The sequence below is a fragment of the Equus asinus genome, chromosome 26, assembly GCF_041296235.1.
Source record: "Equus asinus isolate D_3611 breed Donkey chromosome 26, EquAss-T2T_v2, whole genome shotgun sequence".
Taxonomy (NCBI): domain Eukaryota; kingdom Metazoa; phylum Chordata; class Mammalia; order Perissodactyla; family Equidae; genus Equus; species Equus asinus.
This window is the reverse complement of record NC_091815.1, coordinates 24,863,285-24,876,677: the sequence shown is the minus strand read 5'-3', so window position 1 is coordinate 24,876,677 and position 13,393 is coordinate 24,863,285. Positions and strand designations below refer to the sequence as shown.

Below are 13,393 nucleotides of genomic sequence, written 5' to 3'. Positions count from 1 at the left end.
ATCATGGGAACTAGAATCTACAGGAAGAAATGAAGAGAACCAGAGATAGAAAATAAGAAGTTAAATATTTAAAAACTGTATATGTTTGCTTTCTTTTCTTCTCTCAGCTTCTTTAATTGGCATAAAATTGTATAAATTAATTGTAACAATGTATTGTTCGATGTGTAGCATACATAGATGTAATATTTAACAATAATAGCACAGAAATGGGTAAGATGGACTAGAACTATACAGGAGTAACACTTATATAACTCGCTGGAATTAAGTTGATATAACTCAAGTCGATTCTACATTAAGATGTATATGGTGAGCCTTAGAGCAACCATTAAGAAAATAAAAATTGGGGCTGGCCCAGTGGCACAGCAGTTAAGTTCACATGTTCCACTTCTCAGCAGCCCAGTGTTCGCTGGTTTGGATCCCAGGTGCGGACATGGCACCACTTGGGAAAAGCCATGCTGTGATAGGCATCCCACATATAAAGTAGAGGAAGATGGGCATGAATGTCAGCTCAGGGCCAGCCTTCCTCCGCAAAAAGAGGAGGATTGGCAGTAGTTAGCTCAGGGCTAATCTTCCTCAGAAAAAAAAAAAAAAGTTTAGTGAATGAGAAGAGAATCAAAATGTGTCACCACAAAACATCAACCAAACACAAAGGAAGACAGTAACGGAGGAAATGGGGGATGAAAAAGCTATAAGACTTATAGGAAACAACAGCAAAGGAAAGACATTCCCTGCTAGTAATTGCTTTAAACGTAAATGGGTTAAAATCCCCAACCAAAAGACACAGATTGGCAGAATGGATGTAAAACAAAACAGAACCCAACTACACGCTGTCTGTAAGAGACTCACTTTAGATCTAAGGACATATGGGTTGAAATTGAAAGGATGGAAAAAGATGTTGCAAATAGTAACCAAAAGAGAGTGAGCGTGTGTATAATAATACACAAAGTAGACTCTAAGTCAAAAACTGTTACAAGAGACAAAGTAGGACATTACAGAATGATAAAGGAGTCAGTTTACCAGAAGATATGCCAATTACAAACATATGCAGCAAACATCATAGCTCTGAAATACACGGAGCAAACATTGACAGAGTTGAACAGGGGAAATAAGCACTCCTATAGTAACAGTAGACTTCAATACCTTACTGTCAATATTACACAGAACAACCAGACAGAAGATCAATAAGAAAACGGAGGACTTGAACAACAGTCTAGACCAATTGGACCTAACAGACATAAACAGAACACTTCACCCAACAATAGCAGAATACATTTCTTTTTCAAGTGCACAGTGAATATTCTCCAGGATAGACCATATGTTAGGCCACAGAACAAGTTTTAATAAATTTTAAAAGACTGAAACTAGAATTTGATGGCACAAGGAAAACTGGAGGATCCAGAAATGTGTGGAAATTAATCAAAACATTCTTAAATGACCACTGAGTCAAAGAAGAAATCACAAAGGAAATTAAAAAATATCTCGAGACAAGTGAAAACAAAAAAACAACCTGCCAAAACTTGTGGGATGCAGCAAAAGCAGTACTAAGAGGGATGTTTATAGCAATAAATGCCTATATTAAAAAAGAAAGTTCTCAAATCAACAACTGAACTTTATACCTTAAGAAACTAGAAAAGAAAAACAAACTAAACCCATAGCTAGTAGAGGAAGAAAATAATAAAGATCAGAGCAGAGATCAATAAAATCGAGGATAGAAAAACAATAGAGAAATGAAGCCAAGAGTTGTTTCTCAAAAAAAAATCAGCAAAACTGATAAATCATTAGCTAGGTTGACTAAGAAAAAAGGAGAAGAGACTTACATAACTAAACTAGAAATGAAAGAGGTGACATTACTACTGATTTTATACAAATAAGGATTTTAAGAGAGTACGATGAACAATTTTATGCCAACAAACTCGATAGTCTAGATGAAAGGGACAAATTCCTAGAAACACACAATCTACTAAGATTGAATCATGAAGAGATAGAAAATCTGCATATACCTATAACAATAAGGAGATTGAATCAGTAATACAATACCTTCCAACAAAAGAAAGCCCCAGACAAAATAGCTTCATTGGTGAATTCTACCAAATAATTTTAGATCTTGATTCTTTTCTAGTACTATAGGCAATTAAAGATACACATTTCTCACTAAAAACATCTTTTCAGCCACATCCCATAAATTTTGATAGTTATTGTTTTTATTTTCCTTCAGTTCAAAATATTTCCTAACAATTTTTTTCTTTGGTCCATGGGGTATTTAGAAATGTCTTGATTAACGTCAAATATTTTTGAATCCCAAATTTCCTTAGTTGTTGATTTCTAATTTATTAACATTGTGGTCATAGAATATACTTAGCATGATTTCATTTTTAAAAATTTATTAAGATGTTTTATGGTCTAGCATATTATTTAGCCTAGAGAGAACATGGCATGTCGCCTTGAAAAGAGTATATATTCTTCTTTTGGTAGAGTGTTCAATAAATATTAAAGTCAAATTGGTTGATAGTGTTGTTTAAGTTTTCTGTATCCTTACTGATTTTCTGCCTAGTTGAAATATCAGTTATTGAGAGTGTACTGTTTTGAATTGTCTATTTCTCCCTTCAGTTTTGTCAGTTTTTGTCTCATGTGTCTGTGGGTTCTGTTGTTAGGGGCGTATATGTTCATAATTGTTATATATTCTTGATGAACTCAACTCACCCTTTTATCATTAAGTAATGTCCGTATTTTTCTCTAGTAACTTTTTAAAGTGTATTTTGCCTGATATTAGTATAGCAACTCTTGCTTTCTTCTGATCACTGCTTGTATGGTGTATCTTTTTCCAACTTTTTATTTTCCGCCTATTGATAATGGTTCATTTTGTCTGCCATTTTGCTATTTGTTTTCTGTAATGCCTCGTGTCTTTTGTATTCCCGTTCCTCCTTCCCTTATTGCCTTCTTTTGTGTAAAATTGGTATTTTGTAGTGGACCATTTTAATTCTTTTTGTTTAGACCTTTTAAAAAAACTTATTTTCTTCACAGTTGCTCTAGAAATTACAGTATACATTTTAGCTTAAAAATCTAATTGAGATTATTACTAACTTAATATCAATAGTATACAGAAACTTTGCTCCAATATAGCTCCCTTCTTCTTCCTCCTTTGTGCTGTCATTGCAATTCAAATGTGACACATATTACATCTTTATAAATTATGAGCCTAACAACACAGTGTTAGGATTATTGTTTCATGCAGTTGTATTTTATATCAGTTAAAATAAAACAGTAAAAACGCATTTACGTTGTCTTTTTCATACTAAGTGAGGTCCTCTATTTCTTTGAATGGAGTCAAGTTACTATTTGATGTTACCTCCCTTCATGCTCAAGAACTTTCTTTAATATTCCTTCTTAGGCAAGTCTAGTAGCAATGAATTTTTCAGTCTTCATCTTGGATTGTCTTTATTTCACTTATATTTTGAGAGAGAGTTTGCTGAATATAGAATTATTGGTTGACAGTTTTTTCTTTCAGTACTTTGAATGTCATCCCCCTGACTTCTGGTCTCCATTGTTTCTGGTGAGAAATAAGCTAAAATTCTTTTACACGGTGAGTCATCTTTCTTTTGCTGCTTTCAAGGCTTTTGCTTTATTTTTGGTTTCCAACAGTTTGACTATGATGTGGCTCTCTTAGAGACAGTTTGATTAAGTGTTCATATCCTACTTTATCCCACTTGGAGTTTAAATGTGTGTCTGTGTGTGTGTGTAATCAGATTTAGGAAGAGTTGGACCATTATTTCTTCAAATTTTGCTCCTTTCTCTCTCTCCCCACTCCTGGCCCTCCTGTTATGTGTATGTTGGTATGCTTGATGGTGCCCCACAAGTCTCTGAGGCTCTGTTCACTTTCCTTCCTTCTTTTTCTGTTTTTTTAGACTGCATAGTCTCTACCTATTTTCAAGTTCATTAATTCATTCTTTTTCCAGCTCAAAATTGCCATTGAGCCCCTCTAGTGAATTTTTCCTTTCAGTTATTGCACTTTTTAACTCCAGAATTTGTTTGGTTCCTTTTTTTTTAAGTAACAATCTCTGTCTCTCTACTGATACTCTCTATTTGCATAGACATTGTTGTCATACTTTTCTTTAATTCTTTACACATGGCTTTCAGTTCCTTGAACATATTTGTAATAGGTGTGTTGACGTCTTTGCCTGCTAAATCCAACATCTGTTCTCCCTCAGAGAGAGTTTTCTACTGACTGCTTTTTTCCCTCGTGAATGGCTTTACTTTCCTGTTTCTGGACATTATGTCATTACTTTGTTGTTGTTATTGAAAACTGGACATTTAAGATAATACATGGTAGGGCCAGCCCGGTGGCTTAGAGGTTAAGTTTGCACACTCCACCTTGACATCCCAGGGTTTGCGGGTTTGGATCCTGTGCGCAGACCTACGCACCACTCATCAACCCATGCTGTGGCAGTGTCCCACATATAAAATAGAGGAAGATTGCCATAGATGTCAGCTCAGCAACAATCTTCCTCAAGCAAAAAGAGGAAGATTGGCAACAGATGTTAGCTCAGGGCCAATCTTCCTCACCAAAAAAAAAAAAAATATATATATATATATATATATATATATTATGGTAGCAACTCTGGAATCTGATCACATGCCTCTCCCACCATACACATCCAGGGGTGGTTGTCACTGCTGTATTTTTGTTCTTGTTTGTCTGTTTAGTGACTTTCCTGGCCTAATTCTGTAGAGGCTGCAGTGTATGACCACAGATGTCTCTGCTATTATATGGTGGTGCTGGTGTTTTTTAAAGCCTTGTTTCCTATAAGTCGCCCCTATGTCAGCATAGCTAAGTGGTCACCCAGCCATTAATCAGAAGACTTCCTTAAGAGCTTTGAGCCATAAGCCTTCTACCCATTGCTGAGGAAACCTGTGTGTGTTGGGGCATGCCTTCAAAGTTCACAGTTTTCAAGTCTGCCTTAGCTCTCCTTTCCTGTTCATGCAGGGCCTCCCAGTCAGCCAGTAAGTGGGGCTCATTCCAGTATTTTCTCAATCTTTGCACAGCCCTGTGCCTGAGCACAGCCTTCCTGTCACCAGGAATCCGTCAGACCTTTTCAATGTCACCTATGGCTGTCTCATTGTCCCTTTCACATTTTTGGTTGATCTCTTGCTCACCCTAACCTGTACCACAGTCCTAGGCACATGGAACGCTGACCTTCAGAGATTGCTTGCTATTGTTTTCAACAATGCCCTGAGGCTAGACCCTCTCCCCAGAGTTTCAAATCAGGTGATTCCCCTCCAGTGGGAGTGAAGCTGCCAAACTTCACGGTTTCTGGTGTTGGCTGGGGGCAAACGGGAGTAACCCCAAGTTAAAATGTGACAAACCCCACTGTTCTTATTGCAGTTTGGTATTTTTTCTTCAATAAATGCTTTTTAGTTTGTGGTGTGACTTCACTTAGTTTACAGTGTTCTAAAATGGTAGTTTGGTTGCTTTTTTTGGTGAGGGGGAGCAGATTTACTGGGTCCTCACTCCACCATTCTGGAAGTCCCTTCTTGGCAGTTTCTTACAAAGCTAATTACTACACCATAGGATTGAGCAATTCCACTTCTACGTATTTACTCTAGAGAAATGAAAAGTTATGTTCACACCAAAACCTGTACAATGATGTTCATAGCAGCTCTATTCATAATCACCAAAACTTGGAAACAAGTGAAGGAACTCAGAATGGGAGAAAATATTTACAAATCATATATCTCATAGAGAATTTGTATCTAAAATATAGAAAGAACTATTATAACTCAATAATAAAAATACAAATAGCCCAATTTAAAAATTAACAAAGGTTCTGAATAAATATTCCTCGAAGGAAGATATACAAACGGTCAAGAAACAAATGAAAAGATGATTGACATCATTAGCCAGCAGGGAAATGCAAATCAAAACCACAATGAGTTACTATTTCACACCCATTAGGATGACTAGAATAAAAAAGTTAGATGGTGCTGGGTCCCCGGGCTAGTGGTTAAGTTCAGCACACTCCACTTTGGTGGCCGGGGTTCAGTCCCAGGCATGGACCTAACCACTCATCCACAGCCATGCTATGGTGGGGACCCACATACAAAATAGAGGAAGATTGGCACAGATGTTAGCTCAGGGCAAATCTTCCTTAGCAAAAAAAAATAGATAAAAATAAGTGTTGGTGAGGATATGGAGAAACTAGAAACCTCGCACACTGCTGGTGGGAATGTAAAATGGTGCAGTTACTTACAATAAGTCTGGCAGTTCCTCAAGTGATTAAACATAGTGTTTCCATATCACCCAGTAATTCCACTTTTGGATATACACCCAAGAGAAATGAAAACACATGTCCACACCAAAACTTGTAAATGGAGGAGTGCCCTGGATGGGCAGGGAGGGCTGGGCTCGGCAACCTCCTGCTCACACTGCAGGAAGATGGCTCAGCAACTTCTGCTGAGGAGGTGCCTGGTCTCTGTCACCTCCAGGAAGCCCCTCAGAGTCAGTGGGCACCCCGCACCTCCAGGGCCCGGCAGACCCCACAGTGCAGTCCTCATGGCTTGATAGTAACCCTGGCTCCAGCCTGGTTAATATACACCACCAGAGTCTCTACAATGACCTTTAACGTCCAGAGTGGACCTGAGTTTCAAGACCGAGTTATCAACAGTGAGTCACCAGTGGTGGCAGATTTCCATGCACAGTGGTGGGGCCCCTGCAGGATCCTGGGACCGAGGTTAGAGAAGATGGTGGCTAAGCAGCACAGAAAGGTGGTGATGGCCAAGGTGGATACTGATGGCCACACAGACTTCGCTATGGAATATGAAGTGTTGGCTCTTCCCACTGTGCCAGCCATCAAGAATAGGGACGTGGTGGACAAGTTTGTGGGCTTCAAGGACCAGCTGGAGGCCTCCCTGAAGAAGCCGATTGGCTGACAAGCGGGCAAGAGTCCTGATTTCCCTGCCCACCTGGGCCCCTGTCGTCCAGGGAGGGACCCTGATAGAAGTCAGCTCTTCTGTGCTGGCCCTTCTCGCCTTTTTGTCTGGCCCTTGTGGGCCCATGCTTTGGAGACCAGGCCTCCAAACACGGGAGCCCTGAGTGTTTTCAACCCAGCTGACTGCCCAGGGTGGCCACCAGAGAGAGGAGTGGTGCTGCCGCTGATCTGGGGACAGCCGTCTTCCCACTGTTGTCTGCTCCCTCTAGGGCTCGTCACATTCTCCCAAGATGCTTGGAGAGCACCCGGGGCAGCCTGCAGGGCTACTGTTGTGGCATGAACAGCTTGGTCCTCATCTCCCTGGTCCCTTCTGATCTGAACCCTGGTGCCTGGCTCATCTGCCGCCTGCATTTTTCTTTTCTCTTGCTCTTTTGTAAAATAAATAAAAATAAGGGGAAAAAAAAGAAATCCAAACAAGTGAGAGTAATATAATTCTCTCATTTTTTGTTGATTTTGTGGAACTTTGTGTGATCCCTTCTACCTCCTGCTGTGAAGGACAGACCCCAGGCTCTGCACTGAAATGACCCTGTGGCCACCCCCTGCCCCAAGAGCCCCTCCCTTCTTGCCTCCCAGGCAAGAGGGTGGAGAACACGCACTGGGCTGGGGCAGCCCTGGCAGACCCTTGATTCTGGAAGGCTTGACACACTGCCTTCCCTCACCATTAGCTGGCCCTTTGGTTCTCTGCGCAGGAGGCTTAACTGTGAACAAGCCAGACCAATAAAACTAGAGTTTGCACTGTCAAGAAAAAAAAGATAATAAAACTTGTAAATAGATCTTTATAACAGCATTATCCACAGTGGCCAAAATGTGGAAGCAAACTAAATGTCCATCACTGGATGGATAAACAAATGGCTGCTGTGGGCTGAATTTGTCTCCCCAAAATTCGTATGTGGAAGTGCTAACCCCTAATACGTGCCATGTGATTGTATTTGGAGGTAGGGTCTTTAAAGAGCTAGTTAAGGTTAAACGAGGCCATGAAGGTGGGCCCTAATTCAGTAGGACTGGTGTCCTTAGAAGAAGACATTAGGACACACACATAGACAGGAGGAAGAGTGCGTGAAGCCCACGGGAGAAGACGGCCATCTACAAGCTGAGGGGAGAGGCCTCCGAAGGAACACCTGCTGACTCCTTCATCTTGGACATTTAGCCTCCACAACTGTGAGAAAATCCACGTCTGGTCTTTACGCCGCCTGTCTGTGGTGCTTTGTCATGGTGGCTCTTGCAACTAATACAGTGGAATATCCATACAATGGGATATCATTTGGCCGTAAAAAGGAGTTAAGTAGTGATACATGCTATGACTGGGATAAACCTTGAAAAATATTATGCTAAGTGGGAAAAAAAAGTTACAAAAGACCACACATTATATGATTGCATTCATATCAAAATGCAGAGTGGGGAAATCTATAGAGATGGAAAGCAGATGAGTGGTTGCCTATGGACTAGCCGGGAGTGGTCTTTTCATCATCGAGTTGTGGTTGTGTATAAAATTCCTATAAACCTTCTTGAACAAGTTTTCTGTAGGTGTATATTTTTAATTCTCTTGCACAAATACCCAGGAGAGAAATTATTAGATCCTAGGGTAGATCTATGTTTAACTTTCTAAGAACTGCCAAATAGTTTTTCATTTGGTCACACCATTTTATCCTCCCATAAGTAATATATGAAAGTTCCACTTGCTCCACATCCTTGGGAACGTTTGATGTTGCCAGTCTTTTAAATTTTAACCATTCTGGGAGGTATGTTGTAATTGCTTATTGTGATTTTAATTTGCATTTTTCTTGATGACTCATCATAATAATATTTAGTTTTTGTAAATGTTGTCCCAGAATTTAGACCCTGGCTAGAGGCCGGTTCAGTTCCTATTCTTGAGCAGCTGGTTCAGTTCACACCCCTAACCACCTCCCTTATTGGACTCTCATACTCCAGGCCACTAGCCGCCTGCCCTGATTACCCCTAAGGCCAGGCACCAGACAACCAGGCACAGGCCACTCCCCGAACTTGCTGAAATTATTCAAAGTAGAAATCCTAAGGCTGCCTACCTTGCCTCGTCATTTCTTCCCACAGAAACTACAGTAAAGGTTCTTGCCCACAGTTCTCCTCTCCCTCTGCCTTGTGTGTGACCCTGGTGCTTCCCGAGTGACCCTGCGTGGCCCGCTGTGTTCTCCTCAGGGACCTGAGAGTGTAATAAACAAAAACGCTTTCCAGGATCTCTCTTGATCTGCATCCCCATCCTCACCCCAAGCTAACACGGTTGAAACACTCAAGCTGTGGATTTCTCATGTTTATTGGCTGTTCGTATACCTTCTTTCGTGAAGTGTCTGTTCACATCTTTTGCGCATATTTGTTTTTAATTTTCATCCTGTTAAGTTGTATGAGTTCTTTAGATAGGCTAAACAGAAGTCTTTTTTTGGATATATGTATTGCAAATATTTTAGTTCAGCCTATGACTTCTCTTTCATTGTCTTAATGGTATCTTTTGATGAGATGTGTTTAGTTTTACTGAAGTTCCACCTTCTAGAAGTTTTATAGTTGTTTATGTCTGTGATGCACCTCAATTTAATTCTGTGTGTCGTGTAAGGTATAGGTTGTTTAGTTTTACTGAAGTTCCACCTTCTAGAAGTTTTATAGTTGTTTATGTCTGTGATGCACCTCAATTTAATTCTGTGTGTCGTGTAAGGTATAGGTTGAGGTTAACTTCCCCCACAGTTATTCAGTTATCCCAGCACCATTTGTTGAAAGAACTTTCCTGTCTCTCATTGAACTGCCTCGGAATTTTTTAGGAAAAGCAAATGACTGTATAAGTAGTGTAGGTTTTGTTTATCTATTTGTTTCTCCTTATACCAATACCACATTGTCTTGATTACTCTAGCTTCACAGTAAATCTTGAATTCAGGTAGTGCGAGTCCCTCAGCTTTGTAATTCCTTTGAAGTATCATCTAAGCTATTCTGAGTCCTTTGTATTTCCACGTTTTATAATCGACTTAGCAATTTCTACACAAATGTCTTTTGGGATTTTGATTAGATTCCACTGAATGTATAGATCAATTTGAGAACTGACTTCTAAACATTGTTGGGTCTTCTCATCCATGATTACGGCCTGTCTTTCCATTTATTTATTTAGGTATTCAGATATTCTCTGGCTTCTGTCAGTAAAACTGTGTAATTTTCAGGTAGCGGTCCTGCATGTGTTTTGTTAAATTTATTCCTACATATTTTATGTTCTTTATAAATGCAACTTTTCTCTTTTAAATTTCATTTTCATTTGTTTGTGATGTAAACAAATTGTGATATGAAAATTCAATTTAGGGGAGTATATTGTCCTTGAAACTATAAGTCCTTCCCACAAAGAAAACTCCAGGTTCAGATGGTTTCAACGGCAGTCTGACCCAAGATTTAAGAAAGAAATAACATGAATTTTCCAATATCTCTTTCAGAAAAGAGAGAAAGAAGGAATACTTCTCATCTCACTTTATGACATCAACTTAACACTGATACTAAAACCTGAGAAAGATATTTTAAAAATTAGGCCAATATCAATAATAAACATACACACAAAAATCTCCAAAAAATAATTAGCAAACAGAATTCAGCAATATATATAAAGGACAATATAGTCATGACCAAGTGGGGCATAACCCAGGAATGCAAGGCTGGTGTGACATTCTAAAATTAATCAAAGTAATTCACCACATTAAAGAAGGAAAGAAACCAAAAGATCACGTCAGTAGTCGCTTTTTATGTATTTGACAAAATTCAACACCAACTTTCCCAATCTGACAAAGGATATTTATGGGAAATGAGCAGCTAACATAACACTTTATGATAAAACACTGAATGCTTTTCCCTGAGGTCAGAAACAAGGTCCTCTCTGAGTGCTTCTGTTCAACGCTGTCCTAGCTTGTGCAAGAAGGCAAGTAAAAGAAATAAAAATTAAAAAGGAACTGTCTTCACAGATGTCTTGATTGTGTTTATAGAAAACTCTAAGTATAATCTATAAAAAATAAATCCTTCTAGGACTAAGTTTATTTAGCAAGGTCATAAAATAGAAAGTTAATATTTAAAAATTCATTGTATCTTAAAGACACGTTGTTTCTAGTTTCCAAAGAACAGTTCATTACAATTCTAAAAGCTTATCAATAAAAGAAAAGGGGAACTATAATACTGCCTCACCTAGGACCACAGATGGAAAAATTCTAATTAAAATATTACCAGATGGACTACAGAAATATGACAAAAATCACAGTATATTACAAAAAATATTTAAAGTTCAAGACATTAATAAGTACAAATCAACATATCAATAAATTTAAGGAGAAAAATATAAGATTAGGCCAACAGATAACAAAATGGCCTTGGACAAAATTCAGCAGTCACTACAAGACAGGTAGGCATCCTCCACTCCCCTACGTATATTGAAGGAAATTATATAGAGGCAACAAAGAGAATTTATCTTCAAATAAAGAGTGGACATTATAGTAAATGATTAAACATCACAAAATTTTCCATTCAATTTGGAGAAATTGATGCCTGAATCACCATAATATTCAACCTTGTTCTGAGGAGTCTAGCTATTGCAATCAGAAAAGTAAATAAAGTAATGAATATTGGAAAATAAATAAAATTTTATTTTCAGGTTATATAATTTATAACCTAGAAATCTGTCTCATAAAAAGAGAATGAGTGTTTGGTAGATAGATAACTAATGCTATATTGAATGTAGGAGAAAATGATTGCATCAGTATAGCGAACGAAGAATCCAGAATGACATGCAAGTCGATTAGGAAAAAAAAGAAAAACCAGAACAACAATAATGGAGAAAGTCCAGACTAGGAAAGTCAAAGTAAAGGAATGATGATTGGCCAAGAAACATGTTTGAAAAAATGCTCAACTGAAATTGAAATTTATGAAAATATATATTAAAACATATATCTAAAGTGATGCTATGGGAATACTCAATTTGGTAGGGGGATTCCTGTCAAACTGAGTATTGACAGGAGTCTAAGAGAACAATTTGGCAATATCTAGCAGAATGGGAAGTGTATATAACCTGTGATCAGTTTAGCACTATCTAACATAACTGACAGAATATATGACATATGAGCAATCCTACTTCCACATGTATGCAATTAGAGAAATTCTAGCTAACACAAACCAATGACCACAGACAAGGATATTCACTGAAGGACATCTGAACTAGGGAAAAACTGTTGAAACTGGAACATGAAACAATAAGAGAAGGTTTAAATACATTATGGCATGTTCATATAAAAAGCTGGGCCCAACGGGTTTTTAATTTTGTAGAAAAATATCAGCCCTACATTGAGAGGGCAAGCAGCTGAGTGCAGAGGAAGACGTGAGCAGCAGAGAATACACCACGCATGTCCTTTCTCAACATAGCTGAGCATCTGCTGTTTTATCTGAATTGTCCTTGCTGAAGGTCACTCTTTTTGGGTTAGGGCAGCCTTTCCGGTGGGTTCCCATCCCAAAGGTGTTAGGTATTGTGAATGGGACTTCCTTAGTAAAGTTTAAGATACACTGGGATAAACACAGTCAAGAAAATTTTCCTTAGTGTAGGACCCTTAAGTCTTTTGACAGCCTGAGAATAAGCATTATTTTCTTAGAAGAAATTTAATATTCAAAACTTCATAAGCCTGTGACCACAGAACATTTTTCAAGTACCATTAAATACCATGGTTCCCAGAGACATTCTCTCAGACATGCTGGGTTAAGGCACTGGTATCTATCTGTAATATTACAGATTGTGGAATTATTATTAATTTCCTTATAAGTATGAAGTTATACAGTGACTGAGTAGGAGGCCCCCTTTATTCTTAGGAGTTGCATGATTAGATACAGAGAGGTGAAATATCATGATGTCTACAATTTATATGCAAACACCATAGCAAAAAAATATGTAAAAAATTATATAGAAGCAAACCAAATGTGACAATATATTAACAATCACCGAATATAGAGAGGGCATCCCAGTGTTCACTGTACTTTTTTTTTTTAATTGTTTTCAAATGGACGGTGGTCTTTTGGTTGTTTCTAATTTATCATGAATTTTGGGCAAAAAAAAAGAAGACTAACTTGTCTGCTTTTTGGATTATGAAAAGAAAAAGCATTACAGCTCTCCTTGATTCTTCAAAAGCTTGACTCATAATTTTCACACTTATCAACTCTAGAGATTTCTCTCTCACAGTAGTTTTCAGAGATGAGTTCTGATTTTAGAAACGGAATTTTACTTCTTTTTACTGGGTTTTATCCACAATTATCTCAATTTAAGTAAAGAGTAAAAGGTCATGGAAGACTTTTACAAATTCCTTACACTCGTAGGGTCTTCCTCCCACGTGAATCATTAATAATATCAGTAATGATAAAAATAACAATATTTATCGAACACATAC

At 38.2% G+C, this 13,393-nt stretch overlaps 1 pseudogene; it reads left to right on the top strand.

The window, feature by feature from the left end:
* The first annotated feature begins 6,188 nt into the window (after positions 1 to 6,188).
* On the top strand, positions 6,189 to 7,717 carry LOC106843268 (thioredoxin, mitochondrial pseudogene; annotated as a pseudogene).
* The last annotated feature ends 5,676 nt before the right edge of the window (positions 7,718 to 13,393 follow it).